The sequence below is a fragment of the Papaver somniferum genome, unplaced genomic scaffold (genome assembly GCF_003573695.1).
Source record: "Papaver somniferum cultivar HN1 unplaced genomic scaffold, ASM357369v1 unplaced-scaffold_152, whole genome shotgun sequence".
In the NCBI taxonomy this organism is placed as follows: domain Eukaryota; kingdom Viridiplantae; phylum Streptophyta; class Magnoliopsida; order Ranunculales; family Papaveraceae; genus Papaver; species Papaver somniferum.
This window is the reverse complement of record NW_020624598.1, coordinates 88,330-105,761: the sequence shown is the minus strand read 5'-3', so window position 1 is coordinate 105,761 and position 17,432 is coordinate 88,330. Positions and strand designations below refer to the sequence as shown.

Genomic DNA, 17,432 nt, shown 5'->3' with positions numbered 1-17,432 from the left:
TTAACTGCAGAGTTCTGATGGGTTCTTGTGCATTAGTGCTGGTATGATCGATTGCTGAAAGTTTCTCACCAATTTTACTACTTAACACGTCTCCAATGTATTGGCTCGATCCATCTAACGCCCGTTACTTCCTCGTGGCAAGTCCGATCCGGGCAAGTGATGACTCGCTGGAAACCTTATGACGAGGAAAACGCTTGACGCGGTTATTTTGAACTACTAATCTCGTTTTAATAGTTTTTTAGTTAAAAAATATTAAAATATCCAAAAAAATGCACGGTTTTTGGATTTTCACCCAATTCGGGCTGACACCCTCCCATATATCACGAGATAAAAAATCCATCTTATCTCGTGCAACCCGCTTTCTAACTAGTCACTAGCCTTCATAAGAATAACCGGCGAAAAAAAAAAGTAAAAATAAATAAAAAAGGCAATCAACACGAGGACTTCCCAAGAGGTCACCCATCTTAGTACTACTACTCTAAGCCCAAGCACGCTTAACTGCAGAGTTCTGATGGGTTCTGGTGCATTAGTGCTGGTATGATCGATTGCTGAAAGTTTCTCACCAATTTTACTACTTAACACGTCTCCAATGTATTGGCTCGATCCATCTAACGCCCGTTACTTCCTCGTGGCAAGTCCGATCCGGGCAAGTGATGACTCGCTGGAAACCTTATGACGAGGAGAACGCTTGACGCGGTTATTTTGAACTACTAATATCGTTTTAATAGTTTTTTAGTTAAAAAATATTAAAATATCCAAATAAATGCACGGTTTTTGTATTTTCACCCAATTAGGGCAGATGCCCTCCCATATATCACGAGATAAAAAATCCATCTTATCTCGTGCAACCCGCTTTCTAACTAGTCACTAGCCTTCATAAGAATAACCGGCGAAAAAAAAAGTAAAAATAAATAAAAAAGGCAATCAACACGAGGACTTCCCAAGAGGTCACCCATCTTAGTACTACTACTCTAAGCCCAAGCACGCTTAACTGCAGAGTTCTGATGGGTTCTGGTGCATTAGTGCTGGTATGATCGATTGCTGAAAGTTTCTCACCAATTTTACTACTTAACACGTCTCCAATGTATTTGCTCGATCCATCTAACACCCGTTACTTCCTCGTGGCAAGTCCGATCCGGGCAAGTGATGACTCGCTGGAAACATTATGACGAGGAGAACGCTTGACGCGGTTATTTTGAACAACTAATATCGTTTTAATAGTTTTTTAGTTAAAAAATATTAAAATATCCAAATAAATGCACGGTTTTTGGATTTTCACCCAATTAGGGCAGACGCCCTCCCATATATCACGAGATAAAAAATCCATCTTATCTCGTGCAACCCGCTTTCTAACTAGTCACTAGCCTTCATAAGAATAACCGGCGAAAAAAAAAAGTAAAAATAAATAAAAAAGGCAATCAACACGAGGACTTCCCAAGAGATCACCCATCTTAGTACTACTCTCTCCCAAGCACGCTTAACTGCAGGTTCTGATGGGTTCTGGTGCATTAGTGCTGGTATGATCGATTGCTGAAAGTTTCTCACCAATTTTACTACTTAACACGTCTCCAATGTATTGGCTCGATCCACCTAACGCCCGTTAATTCCTCGTGGCAAGTCCGATCCGGGCAAGTGATGACTCGCTGGAAACCTTATGACGAGGAGAACGCTTGACGCGGTTATTTTGAACTACTAATCTCGTTTTAATAGTTTTTTAGTTAAAAAATATTAAAATATCCAAATAAATGCACGGTTTTTGGATTTCACCCAATTAGGGCAGACGCCCACCCATATATCACGAGATAAAAAATCCATCTTATCTCGTGCAACCCGCTTTCTAACTAGTCACTAGCCTTCATAAGAATAACCGGCGAAAAAAAAAGTAAAAATAAATAAAAAAGGCAATCAACACGAGGACTTCCCAAGAGGTCACTCATCTTAGTACTACTACTCTAAGCCCAAGCACGCTTAACTGCAGAGTTCTGATGGGTTCTGGTGCATTAGTGCTGGTATGATCGATTGCTGAAAGTTTCTCACCAATTTTACTACTTAACACGTCTCCAATGTATTGGCTCGATCCATCTAACGCCCGTTACTTCCTCGTGGCAAGTCCGATCCGGGCAAGTGATGACTCGCTGGAAACCTTATGACGAGGAGAACGCTTGACGCGGTTATTTTGAACTACTAATCTCGTTTAAATAGTTTTTTAGTTAAAAAATGTTAAAATATCCAAATAAATGCACGGTTTTTGGATTTTCACCCAATTAGGGCAGACGCCCTCCCATATATCACGAGATAAAAAATCCATCTTATCTCGTGCAACCCGCTTTCTAACTAGTCACTAGCCTTCATAAGAATAACCGGCGAAAAAAAAAGTAAAAATAAATAAAAAAGGCAATCAACACGAGGACTTCCCAAGAGGTCACCCATCTTAGTACTACTACTCTAAGCCCAAGCACGCTTAACTGCAGAGTTCTGATGGGTTCTGGTGCATTAGTGCTGGTATGATCGATTGCTGAAAGTTTCTCACCAATTTTACTACTTAACACGTCTCCAATGTATTGGCTCGATCCATCTAACGCCCGTTACTTCCTCGTGGCAAGTCCGATCCGGGCAAGTGATGACTCGCTGGAAACCTTATGACGAGGAGAACGCTTGACGCGGTTATTTTGAACTACTAATATCGTTTTAATAGTTTTTTAGTTAAAAAATATTAAAATATCCAAATAAATGCACGGTTTTTGGATTTTCACCCAATTAGGGCAGACGCCCTCCCATATATCACGAGATAAAAAATCCATCTTATCTCGTGCAACCCGCTTTCTAACTAGTCACTAGCCTTCATAAGAATAACCGGCGAAAAAAAAAGTAAAAATAAATAAAAAAGGCAATCAACACGAGGACTTCCCAAGAGGTCACCCATCTTAGTATTACTACTCTAAGCCCAAGCACGCTTAACTGCAGAGTTCTGATGGGTTCTGGTGCATTAGTGCTGGTATGATCGATTGCTGAAAGTTTCTCACCAATTTTACTACTTAACACGTCTCCAATGTATTGGCTCGATCCATCTAACGCCAGTTACTTCCTCGTGGCAAGTCCGATCCGGGCAAGTGATGACTCGCTGGAAACCTTATGACGAGGAGAACGCTTGACGCGGTTATTTTGAACTACTAATCTCGTTTAAATAGTTTTTTAGTTAAAAAATGTTAAAATATCCAAATAAATGCATGGTTTTTGGATTTTCACCCAATTAGGGCAGACGCCCTCCCATATATCACGAGATAAAAAATCCATCTTATCTCGTGCAACCTGCTTTCTAACTAGTCACTAGCCTTCATAAGAATAACCGGCGAAAAAAAAAGTAAAAATAAATAAAAAAGGCAATCAACACGAGGACTTCCCAAGAGGTCACCCATCTTAGTACTACTACTCTAAGCCCAAGCACGTTTAACTGCAGAGTTCTGATGGGTTCTTGTGCATTAGTGCTGGTATCATCGATTGCTGAAAGTTTCTCACCAATTTTACTACTTAACACGTCTCCAATGTATTGGCTCGATCCATCTAACGCCCGTTACTTCCTCGTGGCAAGTCCGATCCGGGCAAGTGATGAGTCGCTGGAAACCTTATGACGAGGAGAACGCTTGACGCGGTTATTTTGAACTACTAATCTCGTTTTAATAGTTTTTTAGTTAAAAAATATTAAAATATCCAAATAAATGCACGGTTTTTGGATTTTCACCCAATTAGGGCAGACGCCCTCCCATATATCACGAGATAAAAAATCCATCTTATCTCGTGCAACCCGCTTTCTAACTAGTCACTAGCCTTCATAAGAATAACCGGCGAAAAAAAAAGTAAAAATAAATAAAAAAGGCAATCAACACGAAGACTTCCCAAGAGGTCACCCATCTTAGTACTACTCTCGCCCAAGCACGCTTAACTGCAGAGTTCTGATGGGTTCTGGTGCATTAGTGCTGGTATGATCGATTGCTGAAAGTTTCTCACCAATTTTACTACTTAACACGTCTCCAATGTATTTGCTCGATCCATCTAACACCCGTTACTTCCTCGTGGCAAGTCCGATCCGGGCAAGTGATGACTCGCTGGAAACATTATGACGAGGAGAACGCTTGACGCGGTTATTTTGAACTACTAATATCGTTTTAATAGTTTTTTAGTTAAAAAATATTAAAATATCCAAATAAATGCACGGTTTTTGGATTTTCACCCAATTAGGGCAGACGCCCTCCCATATTTCACAAGATAAAAAATCCATCTTATCTCGTGCAACCCGCTTTCTAACTAGTCACTAGCCTTCATAAGAATAACCGGCGAAAAAAAAAGTAAAAATAAATAAAAAAGGCAATCAACACGAGGACTTCCCAAGAGGTCACCCATCTTAGTACTACTCTCTCCCAAGCACGCTTAACTGCAGGTTCTGATGGGTTCTGGTGCATTAGTGCTGGTATGATCGATTGCTGAAATTTTCTCACCAATTTTACTACTTAACACGTCTCCAATGTATTGGCTCGATCCACCTAACGCCCGTTAATTCCTCGTGGCAAGTCCGATCCGGGCAAGTGATGACTCGCTGGAAACCTTATGACGAGGAGAACGCTTGACGCGGTTATTTTGAACTACTAATCTCGTTTTAATAGTTTTTTAGTTAAAAAATATTAAAATATCCAAATAAATGCACGGTTTTTGGATTTCACCCAATTAGGGCAGACGCCCACCCATATATCACGAGATAAAAAATCCATCTTATCTCGTGCAACCCGCTTTCTAACTAGTCACTAGCCTTCATAAGAATAACCGGCGAAAAAAAAAGTAAAAATAAATAAAAAAGGCAATCAACACGAGGACTTCCCAAGAGGTCACTCATCTTAGTACTACTACTCTAAGCCCAAGCACGCTTAACTGCAGAGTTCTGATGGGTTCTTGTGCATTAGTGCTGGTATGATCGATTGCTGAAAGTTTCTCACCAATTTTACTACTTAACACGTCTCCAATGTATTGGCTCGATCCATCTAACGCCCGTTACTTCCTCGTGGCAAGTCCGATCCGGGCAAGTGATGACTCGCTGGAAACCTTATGACGAGGAGAACGCTTGACGCGGTTATTTTGAACTACTAATCTCGTTTAAATAGTTTTTTAGTTAAAAAATGTTAAAATATCCAAATAAATGCACGGTTTTTGGATTTTCACCCAATTAGGGCAGACGCCCTCCCATATATCACGAGATAAAAAATCCATCTTATCTCGTGCAACCTGCTTTCTAACTAGTCACTAGCCTTCATAAGAATAACCGGCAAAAAAAAAGTAAAAATAAATAAAAAAGGCAATCAACACGAGGACTTCCCAAGAGGTCACCCATCTTAGTACTACTACTCTAAGCCCAAGCACGTTTAACTGCAGAGTTCTGATGGGTTTTTGTGCATTAGTGCTGGTATCATCGATTGCTGAAAGTTTCTCACCAATTTTACTACTTAACACGTCTCCAATGTATTGGCTCGATCCATCTAACGCCCGTTACTTCCTCGTGGCAAGTCCGATCCGGGCAAGTGATGACTTGCTGGAAACCTTATGACGAGGAGAACGCTTGACGCGGTTTTTTTGAACTACTAATCTCGTTTTAATAGTTTTTTAGTTAAAAAATATTAAAATATCCAAATAAATGCACGGTTTTTGGATTTTCACCCAATTAGGGCAGACGCCCTCCCATATATCACGAGATAAAAAATCCATCTTATCTCGTGCAACCCGCTTTCTAACTAGTCACTAGACTTCATAAGAATAACCGGCGAAAAAAAGTAAAAATAAATAAAAAAGGCAATCGACAGGAGGACTTCCCAAGAGGTCACCCATCTTAGTAATACTCTCGCCCAAGCACGCTTAACTGCAGAGTTCTGATGGGTTCTGGTGCATTAGTGCTGGTATGATCGATTGCTGAAAGTTTCACACCAATTTTACTACTTAACACGTCTCCAATGTATTGGCTCGATCCATCTAACGCCCGTTACTTCCTCGTGGCAAGTCCGATCCGGGCAAGTGATGACTCGCTGGAAACCTTATGACGAGGAGAACGCTTGACACGGTTATTTTGAACTACTAATCTCGTTTTAATAGTTTTTTAGTTAAAAAATATTAAAATATCCAAATAAATGCACGGTTTTTGGATTTTCACCCAATTAGGGCAGACGCCCTCCCATATATCACGAGATAAAAAATCCATCATATCTCGTGCAACCCGCTTTCTAACTAGTCACTAGCCTTCATAAGAATAACCGGCGAAAAAAAAAGTAAAAATAAATAAAAAAGGCAATCAACACGAGGACTTCCCAAGAGGTCACCCATCTTAGTACTACTCTCGCCCAAGCATGCTTAACTGCAGAGTTCTGATGGGTTCTGGTGCATTAGTGCTGGTATGAGCAATTGCTGAAAGTTTCTCACCAATTTTACTACTTAACACGTCTCTAATGTATTGGCTCGATCCATCTAACGCCCGTTACTTCCTCGTGGCAAGTCCGATCCGGGCAAGTGATGACTCGCTGGAAACCTTATGACGAGGAGAACGCTTGACGCGGTTATTTTGAACTACTAATCTCGTTTTAATAGTTTTTTAGTTAAAAAATATTAAAATATCCAAATAAATGCACGGTTTTTGGATTTTCACCCAATTAGGGCAGACGCCCTCCCATATATCACGAGATAAAAAATCCATCTTATCTCGTGCAACCAGCTTTCTAACTAGTCACTAGCCTTCATAAGAATAACCGGCGAAAAAAAAGTAAAAATAAATAAAAAAGGCAATCAACACGAGGACTTCCCAAGAGGTCACCCATCTTAGTACGACTCTGGCCCAAGCACGCTTAACTGCAGAGTTCTGATGGGTTCTGGTGCATTAGTGCTGGTATGATCGATTGCTGAAAGTTTCTCACCAATTTTACTACTTAACACGTCTCCAATGTGTTGGCTCGATCCATCTAACGCCCGTTACTTCCTCGTGGCAAGTCCGATCCGGGCAAGTGATGACTCGCTGGAAACCTTATGACGAGGAGAACGCTTAACGCGGTTATTTTGAACTATTAATCTCGTTTTAATAGTTTTTTAGTTAAAAAATATCAAAATATCCAAATAAATGCACGGTTTTTGGATTTTCACCCAATTAGGGCAGACGCCCTCCCATATATCACGAGATAAAAAATCCATCTTATCTCGTGCAACCCGCTTTCTAACTAGTCATTAGCCTTCATAAGAATAACCGGCGAAAAAAAAAGTACAAATAAATAAAAAAGGCAATCAACACGAGGACTTCCCAAGAGGTCACCCATCTTTGTACTACTCTCGCCCAAGCACGCTTAACTGCAGAGTACTAATGGGTTCTAGTGCATTAGTGCTGGTATGATCGATTGCTGAAAGTTTTTCACCAATTTTACTACTTAACACGTCTCCAATGTATTGGCTCGATCCATTTAACGCCCGTTACTTCCTCGTGGCAAGTCCGATCCGGGCAACTGATGACTCGCTGGAAACCTTATGACGAGGAGAACGCTTGACGCGGTAATTTTGAACTACTAATCTCGTTTTAATAGTTTTTTAGTTAAAAAATATTAAAATATCCAAATAAATGCACGGTTTTTGGATTTTCACCCAATTAGGGCAGACGCCCTCCCATATATCACGAGATAAAAAATCCATCTTATCTCGTGCAACCCGCTTTCTAACTAGTCACTAGCCTTCATAAGAATAACCGGCGAAAAAAAAGTAAAAATAAATAAAAAAGGCAATCAACACGAGGACTTCCCAAGAGGTCACCCATCTTAGTACTACTCTGGCCCAAGCACGCTTAACTGCAGAGTTCTGATGGGTTCTGGTGCATTAGTGCTGGTATGATCGATTGCTGAAAGTTTCTCACCAATTTTACTACTTAACAGGTCTCCAATGTGTTGGCTCGATCCATCTAACGCCCGTTACTTCCTCGTGGCAAGTCCGATCCGGGCAAGTGATGACTCGCTGGAAACCTTATGACGAGGAGAACGCTTAACGCGGTTATTTTGAACTATTAATCTCGTTTTAATAGTTTTTTAGTTAAAAAATATCAAAATATCCAAATAAATGCACGGTTTTTGGATTTTCACCCAATTAGGGCAGACGCCCTCCCATATATCACGAGATAAAAAATCCATCTTATCTCGTGCAACCCGCTTTCTAACTAGTCACTAGCCTTCATAAGAATAACCGGCGAAAAAAAAAGTAAAAATAAATAAAAAAAGGCAATCAACACGAGGACTTCCCAAGAGGTCACCCATCTTAGTACTACTCTCGCCCAAGCACGCTTAACTGCAGAGTTCTGATGGGTTCTGGTGCATTAGTGCTGGTATGATCGATTGCTGAAAGTTTCTCACCAATTTTACTACTTAACACGTCTCCAATGTGTTGGCTCGATGCATCTAACGCCCGTTACTTCCTCGTGGCAAGTCCGATCCGGGCAAGTGATGACTCGCTGGAAACCTTATGACGAGGAGAACGCTTGACGCGGTTATTTTGAACTACTAATCTCGTTTTAATAGTTTTTTAGTTAAAAAATATTAAAATATCCAAATAAATGCACGGTTTTTGGATTTTCACCCAATTAGAGCAGACGCCCTCCCATATATCGCAAGATAAAAAATCCATCTTATCTCGTGCAACCCGCTTTCTAACTAGTCACTAGCCTTCATAAGAATAACCGGCGAAAAAAAAAGTAACAATAAATAAAAAAGGCAATCAACACGAGGACTTCCCAAGAGGTCACCCATCTTAGTACTATTCTCGCCCAAGCACGCTTAACTGCAGAGTTCTGATGGGTTCTGGTGCATTAGTGATGGTATGATCGATTGCTAAATGTTTCTCACCAATTTTACTACTTAACACGTCTCCAATGTATTGGCTCGATCCATCTAACGCCCGTTACTTCCTCGTGGCAAGTCCGATCCGGGAAAGTGATGACTCGCTGGAAACCTTATGACGAGGAGAACGCTTGACGCGGTTATTTTGAACTATTAATCTCGTTTTAATAGTTTTTTAGTTAAAAAATATTAAAATATCCAAATAAATGCACGGTTTTTGGATTTTCACCCAATTAGGGCAGACGCCCTCCCATATATCACGAGATAAAAAATCCATCTTATCTCGTGCAACCTGCTTTCTAACTAGTCACTAGCCTTCATAAGAATAACCGGCGAAAAAAAAAGTAAAAATAAATAAAAAAGGCAATCAACACGAGGACTTCCCAAGAGGTCACCCATCTTAGTACTACTACTCTAAGCCCAAGCACGCTTAACTGCAGAGTTCTGATGGGTTCTGGTGCATTAGTGCTGGTATGATCGATTGCTGAAAGTTTCTCACCAATTTTACTACTTAACACGTCTCCAATGTATTGGCTCGATCCATCTAACACCCGTTACTTCCTCGTGGCAAGTCCGATCCGGGCAAGTGATGACTCGCTGGAAACCTTATGACGAGGAGAACGCTTGACGCGGTTATTTTGAACTACTAATATCGTTTTAATAGTTTTTTAGTTAAAAATTATTAAAATATCCAAATAAATGCACAGTTTTTGGATTTTCACCCAATTAGGGCAGACGCCCTCCCATATATCACGAGATAAAAAATCCATCTTATCTCGTGCAACCTGCTTTCTAACTAGTCACTAGCCTTCATAAGAATAACCGGCGAAAAAAAAAGTAAAAATAAGTAAAAAAGGCAATCAACACGAGGACTTCCCAAGAGGTCACCCATCTTAGTACTACTCTCGCCCAAGCACGCTTAACTGCAGGTTCTGATGGGTTCTGGTGCATTAGTGCTGGTATGATCGATTGCTGAAAGTTTCTTACCAATTTTACTACTTAACACGTCTCTAATGTATTGGCTCGATCCATCTAACGCCCGTTAATTCCTCGTGGCAAGTCCGATCCGGGCAAGTGATGACTCGCTGGAAACCTTATGACGAGGAGAACGCTTGACGCGGTTATTTTGAACTACTAATCTCGTTTTAATAGTTTTTTAATTAAAAAATATTAAAATATCCAAATAAATGCACGGTTTTTGGATTTCACCCAATTAGGGCAGACGCCCACCCATATATCACGAGATAAAAAATCCATCTTATCTCGTGCAACCCGCTTTCTAACTAGTCACTAGCCTTCATAAGAATAACCGGCGAAAAAAAAAGTAAAAATAAATAAAAAAGGCAATCAACACGAAGACTTCCCAAGAGGTCACTCATCTTAGTACTACTACTCTAAGCCCAAGCACGCTTAACTGCAGAGTTCTGATGGGTTCTGGTGCATTAGTGCTGGTATGATCGATTGCTGAAAGTTTCTCACAAATTTTACTACTTAACACGTCTCCAATGTATTGGCTCGATCCATCTAACGCCCGTTACTTCCTCGTGGCAAGTCCGATCCGGGCAAGTGATGACTCGCTGGAAACCTTATGACGAGGAGAACGCTTGACGCGGTTATTTTGAACTATTAATCTCGTTTTAATAGTTTTTTAGTTAAAAAATATTAAAATATCCAAATAAATGCACGGTTTTTGGATTTTCACCCAATTAGGGCAGACGCCCTCCCATACATCACGAGATAAAAAATCCATCTTATCTCGTGCAACCTGCTTTCTAACTAGTCACTAGCCTTCATAAGAATAACCGGCGAAAAAAAAAGTAAAAATAAATAAAAAAGGCAATCAACACGAGGACTTCCCAAGAGGTCACCCATCTTAGTACTACTACTCTAAGCCCAAGCACGCTTAACTGCAGAGTTCTTATGGGTTCTGGTGCATTAGTGCTGGTATGATCGATTGCTGAAAGTTTCTCACCAATTTTACTACTTAACACGTCTCCAATGTATTGGCTCGATCCATCTAACGCCCGTTACTTCCTCGTGGCAAGTCCGATCCGGGCAAGTGATGACTCGCTGGAAACCTTATGACGAGGAGAACGCTTGACGCGGTTATTTTGAACTACTAATCTCGTTTTAATAGTTTTTTAGTTAAAAAATATTAAAATATCCAAATAAATGCACGGTTTTTGGATTTTCACCCAATTAGGGCAGACGCCCTCCCATATATCACGAGATAAAAAATCCATCTTATCTCGTGCAACCCGCTTTCTAACTAGTCACTAGCCTTCATAAGAATAACCGGCGAAAAAAAAGTAAAAATAAATAAAAAAGGCAATCAACACGAGGACTTCCCAAGAGGTCACCCATCTTAGTACTACTACTCTAAGCCCAAGCACGCTTAACTGCAGAGTTCTGATGGGTTCTGGTGCATTAGTGCTGGTATGATCGATTGCTGAAAGATTCTCACCAATTTTACTACATAACACGTCTCCAATGTATTGGCTCGATCCATCTAACGTCCGTTACTTCCTCGTGGCAAGTCCGATCCGGGCAAGTGATGACTCGCTGGAAACCTTATGACGAGGAGAACGCTTGACGCGGTTATTTTGAACTACTAATCTCGTTTTAATAGTTTTTTAGTTAAAAAATATTAAAATATCCAAATAAATGCACGGTTTTTGGATTTTCACCCAATTAGGGCAGACGCCCTCCCATATATCACGAGATAAAAAATCCATCTTATCTCGTGCAACCCGCTTTCTAACTAGTCACTAGCCTTCATAAGAATAACCGGCGAAAAAAAAGTAAAAATAAATAAAAAAGGCAATCAACACGAGGACTTCCCAAGAGGTCACCCATCTTAGTACTACTACTCTAAGCCCAAGCACGCTTAACTGCAGAGTTCTGATGGGTTCTGGTGCATTAGTGCTGGTATGATCGATTGCTGAAAGATTCTCACCAATTTTACTACATAACACGTCTCCAATGTATTGGCTCGATCCATCTAACGTCCGTTACTTCCTCGTGGCAAGTCCGATCCGGGCAAGTGATGACTCGCTGGAAACCTTATGACGAGGAGAACGCTTGACACGGTTATTTTGAACTACTAATCTCGTTTTAATAGTTTTTTCGTTAAAAAATATTAAAATATACAAATAAATGCACGGTTTTTGGATTTTCACCCAATTAGGGCAGACGCCCTCCCATATATCACGAGATAAAAAATCCATCTTATCTCGTGCAACCCGCTTTCTAACTAGTCACTAGCCTTCATAAGAATAACCGGCGAAAAAAAAGTAAAAATAAATAAAAAAGGCAATCAACACGAGGACTTCCCAAGAGGTCACCCATCTTAGTACTACTACTCTAAGCCCAAGCACGCTTAACTGCAGAGTTCTGATGGGTTCTGGTGCATTAGTGCTGGTATGATCGATTGCTGAAAGATTCTCACCAATTTTACTACATAACACGTCTCCAATGTATTGGCTCGATCCATCTAACGTCCGTTACTTCCTCGTGGCAAGTCCGATCCGGGCAAGTGATGACTCGCTGGAAACCTTATGACGAGGAGAACGCTTGACACGGTTATTTTGAACTACTAATCTCATTTTAATAGTTTTTTAGTTAAAAAATATTAAAATATACAAATAAATGCACGGTTTTTGGATTTTCACCCAATTAGGGCAGACGCCCTCCCATATATCACGAGATAAAAAATCCATCTTATCTCGTGCAACCCGCTTTCTAACTAGTCACTAGCCTTCATAAGAATAACCGGCGAAAAAAAAGTAAAAATAAATAAAAAAAGGCAATCAACACGAGGACTTCCCAAGAGGTCACCCATCTTAGTACTACTCTCGCCCAAGCACGCTTAACTGCAGAGTTCTGATGGGTTCTGGTGCATTAGTGCTGGTATGATCGATTGCTGAAAGTTTCTCACCAATTTTACTACTTAACACGTCTCCAATGTGTTGGCTCGATCCATCTAACGCCCGTTACTTCCTCGTGGCAAGTCCGATCCGGCCAAGTGATGACTCGCTGGAAACCTTATGACGAGGATAACGCTTGACGCGGTTATTTTGAACTACTAATCTCGTTTTAATAGTTTTTTAGTTAAAAAATATTAAAATATCCAAATAAATGCACGGTTTTTGGATTTTCACCCAATTAGAGCAGACGCCCTCCCATATATCGCAAGATAAAAATCCATCTTATCTCGTGCAACCCGCTTTCTAACTAGTCACTAGCCTTCATAAGAATAACCGGCGAAAAAAAAAGTAACAATAAATAAAAAAGGCAATCAACACGAGGACTTCCCAAGAGGTCACCCATCTTAGTACTATTCTCGCCCAAGCACGCTTAACTGCAGAGTTCTGATGGGTTCTGGTGCATTAGTGATGGTATGATCGATTGCTAAATGTTTCTCACCAATTTTACTACTTAACACGTCTCCAATGTATTGGCTCGATCCATCTAACGCCCGTTACTTCCTCGTGGCAAGTCCGATCCGGGCAAGTGATGACTCGCTGGAAACCATACGACGAGGAGAACGCTTGATACGGTTATTTTGAACTACTAATCTCGTTTTAATAGTTTTTTAGTTAAAAAATATTAAAATATCAAAATAAATGCACGGTTTTTGGATTTTAACCCAATTAGGGCAGACGCCCTCCCATATATCACGAGATAAAAAATCCATCTTATCTTGTGCAACCCGCTTTCTAACTAGTCACTAGACTTCATAAGAATAACCGGCGAAAAAAAAAGTAAAAATAAATAAAAAAGGCAATCAACACAAGGACTTCCCAAGAGGTCACCCATCTTAGTACTACTCTCGCCCAAGCACGCTTAACTGCAGAGTTCTGATGGGTTCTGGTGCATTAGTGCTGGTATGATCGATTGCTGAAAGTTTCTCACCAATTTTACTACTTAACACGTCTCCAATGTATTGGCTCGATCCATCTAACGCCCGTTACTTCCTCGTGGCAAGTCCGATCCGGGCAAGTGATGACTCGCTGGAAACCTTATGACGAGGATAACGCTTGACGCGGTTATTTTGAACTACTAATCTCGTTTTAATAGTTTTTTAGTTAAAAAATATTAAAATATCCAAATAAATGCACGGTTTTTGGATTTTCACCCAATTAGGGCAGACGCCCTCCCATATATCACGAGATAAAAAATCCATCTTATCTCGTGCAACCCGCTTTCTAACTAGTCACTAGCCTTCATAAGAATAACCGGCGAAAAAAAAAAGTAACAATAAATAAAAAAGGCAATCAACACGAGGACTTCCCAAGAGGTCACCCATCTTAGTACTACTCTCGCCCAAGCACGCTTGACTGCAGAGTTCTGATGGGTTCTGGTGCATTAGTGCTGGTATGATCGATTGCTGAAAGTTTCTCACCAATTTTACTACTTAACACGTCTCCAATGTATTGGCTCGATCCATCTAACGCCCGTTACTTCCTCGTGGCAAGTCCGATCCGGGCAAGTGATGACTCGCTGGAAACCTTATGACGAGGATAACGCTTGACGCGGTTATTTTGAACTACTAATCTCGTTTTAATAGTTTTTTAGTTAAAAAATATTAAAATATCCAAATAAATGCACGGTTTTTGGATTTTCACCCAATTAGGGCAGACACCCTCCCATATATCACGAGATAAAAAATCCATCTTATCTCGTGCAACCCGCTTTCTAACTAGTCACTAGCCTTCATAAGAATAACCGGCGAAAAAAAAAGTAACAATAAATAAAAAAGGCAATCAACACGAGGACTTCCCAAGAGGTCACCCATCTTAGTACTACTCTCGCCCAAGCACGCTTAACTGCAGAGTTCTGATGGGTTCTGGTGCATTAGTGATGGTATGATCGATTGTAAAAGTTTCTCACCAATTTTACTACTTAACACGTCTCCAATGTATTGTCTCGATCCATCTAACGCCCGTTACTTCCTCGTGGCAAGTCCGATCCGGGCAAGTGATGACTCGTTGGAAACCTTATGACGAGGAGAACGCTTGATACGGTTATTTTGAACTACTAATCTCGTTTTAATAGTTTTTTAGTTAAAAAATATTAAAATATCAAAATAAATGCACGGTTTTTGGATTTTAACCCAATTAGGGCAGACGCCCTCCCATATATCACGAGATAAAAAATCCATCTTATCTTGTGCAACCCGCTTTCTAACTAGTCACTAGACTTCATAAGAATAACCGGCGAAAAAAAAAAGTAAAAATAAATAAAAAAAGGCAATCAACACAAGGACTTCCCAAGAGGTCACCCATCTTAGTACTACTCTCGCCCAAGCACGCTTAACTGCAGAGTTCTGATGGGTTCTGGTGCATTAGTGCTGGTATGATCGATTGCTGAAAGTTTCTCACCAATTTTACTACTTAACACGTCTCCAATGTATTGGCTCGATCCATCTAACGCCCGTTACTTCCTCGTGGCAAGTCCGATCCGGGCAAGTGATGACTCGCTGGAAACCATACGACGAGGAGAACGCTTGATACGGTTATTTTGAACTACTAATCTCGTTTTAATAGTTTTTTAGTTAAAAAATATTAAAATATCAAAATAAATGCACGGTTTTTGGATTTTAACCCAATTAGGGCAGACGCCCTCCCATATATCACGAGATAAAAAATCCATCTTATCTTGTGCAACCCGCTTTCTAACTAGTCACTAGACTTCATAAGAATAACCGGCGAAAAAAAAAGTAAAAATAAATAAAAAAGGCAATCAACACAAGGACTTCCCAAGAGGTCACCCATCTTAGTACTACTCTCGCCCAAGCACGCTTAACTGCAGAGTTCTGATGGGTTCTGGTGCATTAGTGCTGGTATGATCGATTGCTGAAAGTTTCTCACCAATTTTACTACTTAACACGTCTCCAATGTATTGGCTCGATCCATCTAACGCCCGTTACTTCCTCGTGGCAAGTCCGATCCGGGCAAGTGATGACTCGCTGGAAACCTTATGACGAGGATAACGCTTGACGCGGTTATTTTGAACTACTAATCTCGTTTTAATAGTTTTTTAGTTAAAAAATATTAAAATATCCAAATAAATGCACGGTTTTTGGATTTTCACCCAATTAGGGCAGACGCCCTCCCATATATCACGAGATAAAAAAATCCATCTTATCTCGTGCAACCCGCTTTCTAACTAGTCACTAGCCTTCATAAGAATAACCGGCGGAAAAAAAAGTAAAAATAAATAAAAAAGGCAATCAACACGAGGACTTCCCAAGAGGTCACCCATCTTAGTACTACTCTCGCCCAAGCACGCTTAACTGCAGAGTTCTGATGGGTTCTGGTGCATTAGTGCTGGTATGATCGATTGCTGAAAGTTTCTCACCAATTTTACTACTTAACACGTCTCGAATGTATTGGCTCGACCCATCTAACGCCCGTTACTTCCTCGTGGCAAGTCCAATCCGGGCAAGTGATGACTCGCTGGAAACCTTATGACGAGGAGAACGTTTGACGCGGTTATTTTGAACTACTAATCTCGTTTTAATAGTTTTTTAGTTAAAAAATATTAAAATATCCAAATAAATGCACGGTTTTTGGATTTTCACCCAATTAGGGCAGACGCCCTCCCATATATCACGAGATAAAAAATCCATCTTATCTCGTGCAACCCGCTTTCTAACTAGTCACTAGCCTTCATAAGAATAACCGGCGAAAAAAAAGTAAAAATAAATAAAAAAGGCAATCAACACGAGGACTTCCCAAGAGGTCACCCATCTTAGTACTACTCTCTCCCAAGCACGCTTAACTGCAGAGTTCTAATGGGTTCTGGTGCATTAGTGCTGGTATGATCGATTGCTGAAAGTTTCTCACCAATTTTACTACTTAACACGTCTCCAATGTATTGGCTCGATCCATCTAACGCCCGTTACTTCCTCGTGGCAAGTCCGATCCGGGCAAGTGATGACTCGCTGGAAACCTTATGACGAGGAGAACGCTTGACGCGGTTATTTTGAACTACTAATCTCGTTTTAATAGTTTTTTAGTTAAAAAATATTAAAATATCCAAATAAGTGCACGGTTTTTGGATTTTCACCCAATTAGGGCAGACGCCCTCCCATATATCACGAGATAAAAAATCCATCTTATCTCGTGCAACCCGCTTTCTAACTAGTCACTAGCCTTCATAAGAATAACGGGCGAAAAAAAAAAGTAAAAATATATAAAAAAGGAAATCAACACGAGGACTTCCCAAGAGGTCACCCATCTTAGTACTACTCTCGCCCAAGCACGCTTAACTGCAGAGTTCTGATGGGTTCTGGTGCATTAGTGCTGGTATGATCGATTGCTGAAAGTTTCTCACCAATTTTACTACTTAACACGTCTCCAATGTATTGGCTCGATCCATCTAACGCCCGTTACTTCCTCGTGGCAAGTCCGATCCGGGCAAGTGATGACTCGCTGGAAACCTTATGACGAGGAGAACGCTTGACGCGGTTATTTTGAACTACTAATCTCGTTTTAATAGTTTTTTAGTTAAAAAATATTGAAATATCCAAATAAA

The 17,432-nt window shown here is 40.4% G+C and overlaps 29 non-coding genes and 6 pseudogenes across 29 annotated transcripts; all 35 read right to left on the bottom strand.

The window, feature by feature from the left end:
- Positions 1-426: 426 nt before the first annotated feature.
- Positions 427-549, bottom strand: LOC113336556. The gene has a single exon (XR_003353928.1). It is a non-coding gene; the product is annotated as a 5S ribosomal RNA (ribosomal RNA).
- A 370-nt stretch (positions 550-919) lies between these two features.
- On the bottom strand, positions 920-1,042 carry LOC113336555. The gene has a single exon (XR_003353927.1). It is a non-coding gene; the product is annotated as a 5S ribosomal RNA (ribosomal RNA).
- A 371-nt stretch (positions 1,043-1,413) lies between these two features.
- LOC113336564 lies at positions 1,414-1,531 on the bottom strand. Its single transcript, XR_003353936.1, has one exon. It is a non-coding gene; the product is annotated as a 5S ribosomal RNA (ribosomal RNA).
- A 369-nt stretch (positions 1,532-1,900) lies between these two features.
- On the bottom strand, positions 1,901-2,023 carry LOC113336570 (annotated as a pseudogene).
- A 370-nt stretch (positions 2,024-2,393) lies between these two features.
- Positions 2,394-2,516, bottom strand: LOC113336553. Its single transcript, XR_003353925.1, has one exon. It is a non-coding gene; the product is annotated as a 5S ribosomal RNA (ribosomal RNA).
- A 370-nt stretch (positions 2,517-2,886) lies between these two features.
- On the bottom strand, positions 2,887-3,009 carry LOC113336565 (annotated as a pseudogene).
- Positions 3,010-3,379: 370 nt separating this feature from the next.
- On the bottom strand, positions 3,380-3,502 carry LOC113336573 (annotated as a pseudogene).
- A 370-nt stretch (positions 3,503-3,872) lies between these two features.
- On the bottom strand, positions 3,873-3,991 carry LOC113336421. Its single transcript, XR_003353793.1, has one exon. It is a non-coding gene; the product is annotated as a 5S ribosomal RNA (ribosomal RNA).
- A 370-nt stretch (positions 3,992-4,361) lies between these two features.
- Positions 4,362-4,479, bottom strand: LOC113336546. The gene has a single exon (XR_003353918.1). It is a non-coding gene; the product is annotated as a 5S ribosomal RNA (ribosomal RNA).
- A 369-nt stretch (positions 4,480-4,848) lies between these two features.
- On the bottom strand, positions 4,849-4,971 carry LOC113336574 (annotated as a pseudogene).
- Positions 4,972-5,340: 369 nt separating this feature from the next.
- On the bottom strand, positions 5,341-5,463 carry LOC113336576 (annotated as a pseudogene).
- A 368-nt stretch (positions 5,464-5,831) lies between these two features.
- LOC113336532 lies at positions 5,832-5,950 on the bottom strand. Its single transcript, XR_003353905.1, has one exon. It is a non-coding gene; the product is annotated as a 5S ribosomal RNA (ribosomal RNA).
- Positions 5,951-6,320: 370 nt separating this feature from the next.
- Positions 6,321-6,439, bottom strand: LOC113336516. Its single transcript, XR_003353890.1, has one exon. It is a non-coding gene; the product is annotated as a 5S ribosomal RNA (ribosomal RNA).
- Positions 6,440-6,808: 369 nt separating this feature from the next.
- Positions 6,809-6,927, bottom strand: LOC113336521. The gene has a single exon (XR_003353894.1). It is a non-coding gene; the product is annotated as a 5S ribosomal RNA (ribosomal RNA).
- Positions 6,928-7,297: 370 nt separating this feature from the next.
- LOC113336475 lies at positions 7,298-7,416 on the bottom strand. Its single transcript, XR_003353846.1, has one exon. It is a non-coding gene; the product is annotated as a 5S ribosomal RNA (ribosomal RNA).
- A 369-nt stretch (positions 7,417-7,785) lies between these two features.
- On the bottom strand, positions 7,786-7,904 carry LOC113336461. The gene has a single exon (XR_003353832.1). It is a non-coding gene; the product is annotated as a 5S ribosomal RNA (ribosomal RNA).
- Positions 7,905-8,275: 371 nt separating this feature from the next.
- On the bottom strand, positions 8,276-8,394 carry LOC113336603. The gene has a single exon (XR_003353960.1). It is a non-coding gene; the product is annotated as a 5S ribosomal RNA (ribosomal RNA).
- Positions 8,395-8,764: 370 nt separating this feature from the next.
- LOC113336496 lies at positions 8,765-8,883 on the bottom strand. Its single transcript, XR_003353868.1, has one exon. It is a non-coding gene; the product is annotated as a 5S ribosomal RNA (ribosomal RNA).
- A 370-nt stretch (positions 8,884-9,253) lies between these two features.
- Positions 9,254-9,376, bottom strand: LOC113336552. The gene has a single exon (XR_003353923.1). It is a non-coding gene; the product is annotated as a 5S ribosomal RNA (ribosomal RNA).
- A 370-nt stretch (positions 9,377-9,746) lies between these two features.
- On the bottom strand, positions 9,747-9,864 carry LOC113336534. The gene has a single exon (XR_003353907.1). It is a non-coding gene; the product is annotated as a 5S ribosomal RNA (ribosomal RNA).
- A 369-nt stretch (positions 9,865-10,233) lies between these two features.
- LOC113336568 lies at positions 10,234-10,356 on the bottom strand (annotated as a pseudogene).
- A 370-nt stretch (positions 10,357-10,726) lies between these two features.
- On the bottom strand, positions 10,727-10,849 carry LOC113336562. Its single transcript, XR_003353933.1, has one exon. It is a non-coding gene; the product is annotated as a 5S ribosomal RNA (ribosomal RNA).
- Positions 10,850-11,218: 369 nt separating this feature from the next.
- Positions 11,219-11,341, bottom strand: LOC113336551. Its single transcript, XR_003353922.1, has one exon. It is a non-coding gene; the product is annotated as a 5S ribosomal RNA (ribosomal RNA).
- Positions 11,342-11,710: 369 nt separating this feature from the next.
- LOC113336550 lies at positions 11,711-11,833 on the bottom strand. Its single transcript, XR_003353921.1, has one exon. It is a non-coding gene; the product is annotated as a 5S ribosomal RNA (ribosomal RNA).
- Positions 11,834-12,202: 369 nt separating this feature from the next.
- On the bottom strand, positions 12,203-12,325 carry LOC113336549. The gene has a single exon (XR_003353920.1). It is a non-coding gene; the product is annotated as a 5S ribosomal RNA (ribosomal RNA).
- Positions 12,326-12,695: 370 nt separating this feature from the next.
- Positions 12,696-12,814, bottom strand: LOC113336602. Its single transcript, XR_003353959.1, has one exon. It is a non-coding gene; the product is annotated as a 5S ribosomal RNA (ribosomal RNA).
- A 369-nt stretch (positions 12,815-13,183) lies between these two features.
- LOC113336495 lies at positions 13,184-13,302 on the bottom strand. Its single transcript, XR_003353867.1, has one exon. It is a non-coding gene; the product is annotated as a 5S ribosomal RNA (ribosomal RNA).
- Positions 13,303-13,672: 370 nt separating this feature from the next.
- Positions 13,673-13,791, bottom strand: LOC113336386. The gene has a single exon (XR_003353760.1). It is a non-coding gene; the product is annotated as a 5S ribosomal RNA (ribosomal RNA).
- A 371-nt stretch (positions 13,792-14,162) lies between these two features.
- On the bottom strand, positions 14,163-14,281 carry LOC113336411. The gene has a single exon (XR_003353783.1). It is a non-coding gene; the product is annotated as a 5S ribosomal RNA (ribosomal RNA).
- Positions 14,282-14,651: 370 nt separating this feature from the next.
- Positions 14,652-14,770, bottom strand: LOC113336519. Its single transcript, XR_003353893.1, has one exon. It is a non-coding gene; the product is annotated as a 5S ribosomal RNA (ribosomal RNA).
- Positions 14,771-15,141: 371 nt separating this feature from the next.
- Positions 15,142-15,260, bottom strand: LOC113336385. The gene has a single exon (XR_003353759.1). It is a non-coding gene; the product is annotated as a 5S ribosomal RNA (ribosomal RNA).
- Positions 15,261-15,630: 370 nt separating this feature from the next.
- LOC113336384 lies at positions 15,631-15,749 on the bottom strand. Its single transcript, XR_003353758.1, has one exon. It is a non-coding gene; the product is annotated as a 5S ribosomal RNA (ribosomal RNA).
- A 371-nt stretch (positions 15,750-16,120) lies between these two features.
- Positions 16,121-16,239, bottom strand: LOC113336601. The gene has a single exon (XR_003353958.1). It is a non-coding gene; the product is annotated as a 5S ribosomal RNA (ribosomal RNA).
- A 369-nt stretch (positions 16,240-16,608) lies between these two features.
- Positions 16,609-16,727, bottom strand: LOC113336503. The gene has a single exon (XR_003353876.1). It is a non-coding gene; the product is annotated as a 5S ribosomal RNA (ribosomal RNA).
- A 371-nt stretch (positions 16,728-17,098) lies between these two features.
- LOC113336406 lies at positions 17,099-17,217 on the bottom strand. The gene has a single exon (XR_003353779.1). It is a non-coding gene; the product is annotated as a 5S ribosomal RNA (ribosomal RNA).
- Between the last annotated feature and the right edge of the window lie 215 nt (positions 17,218-17,432).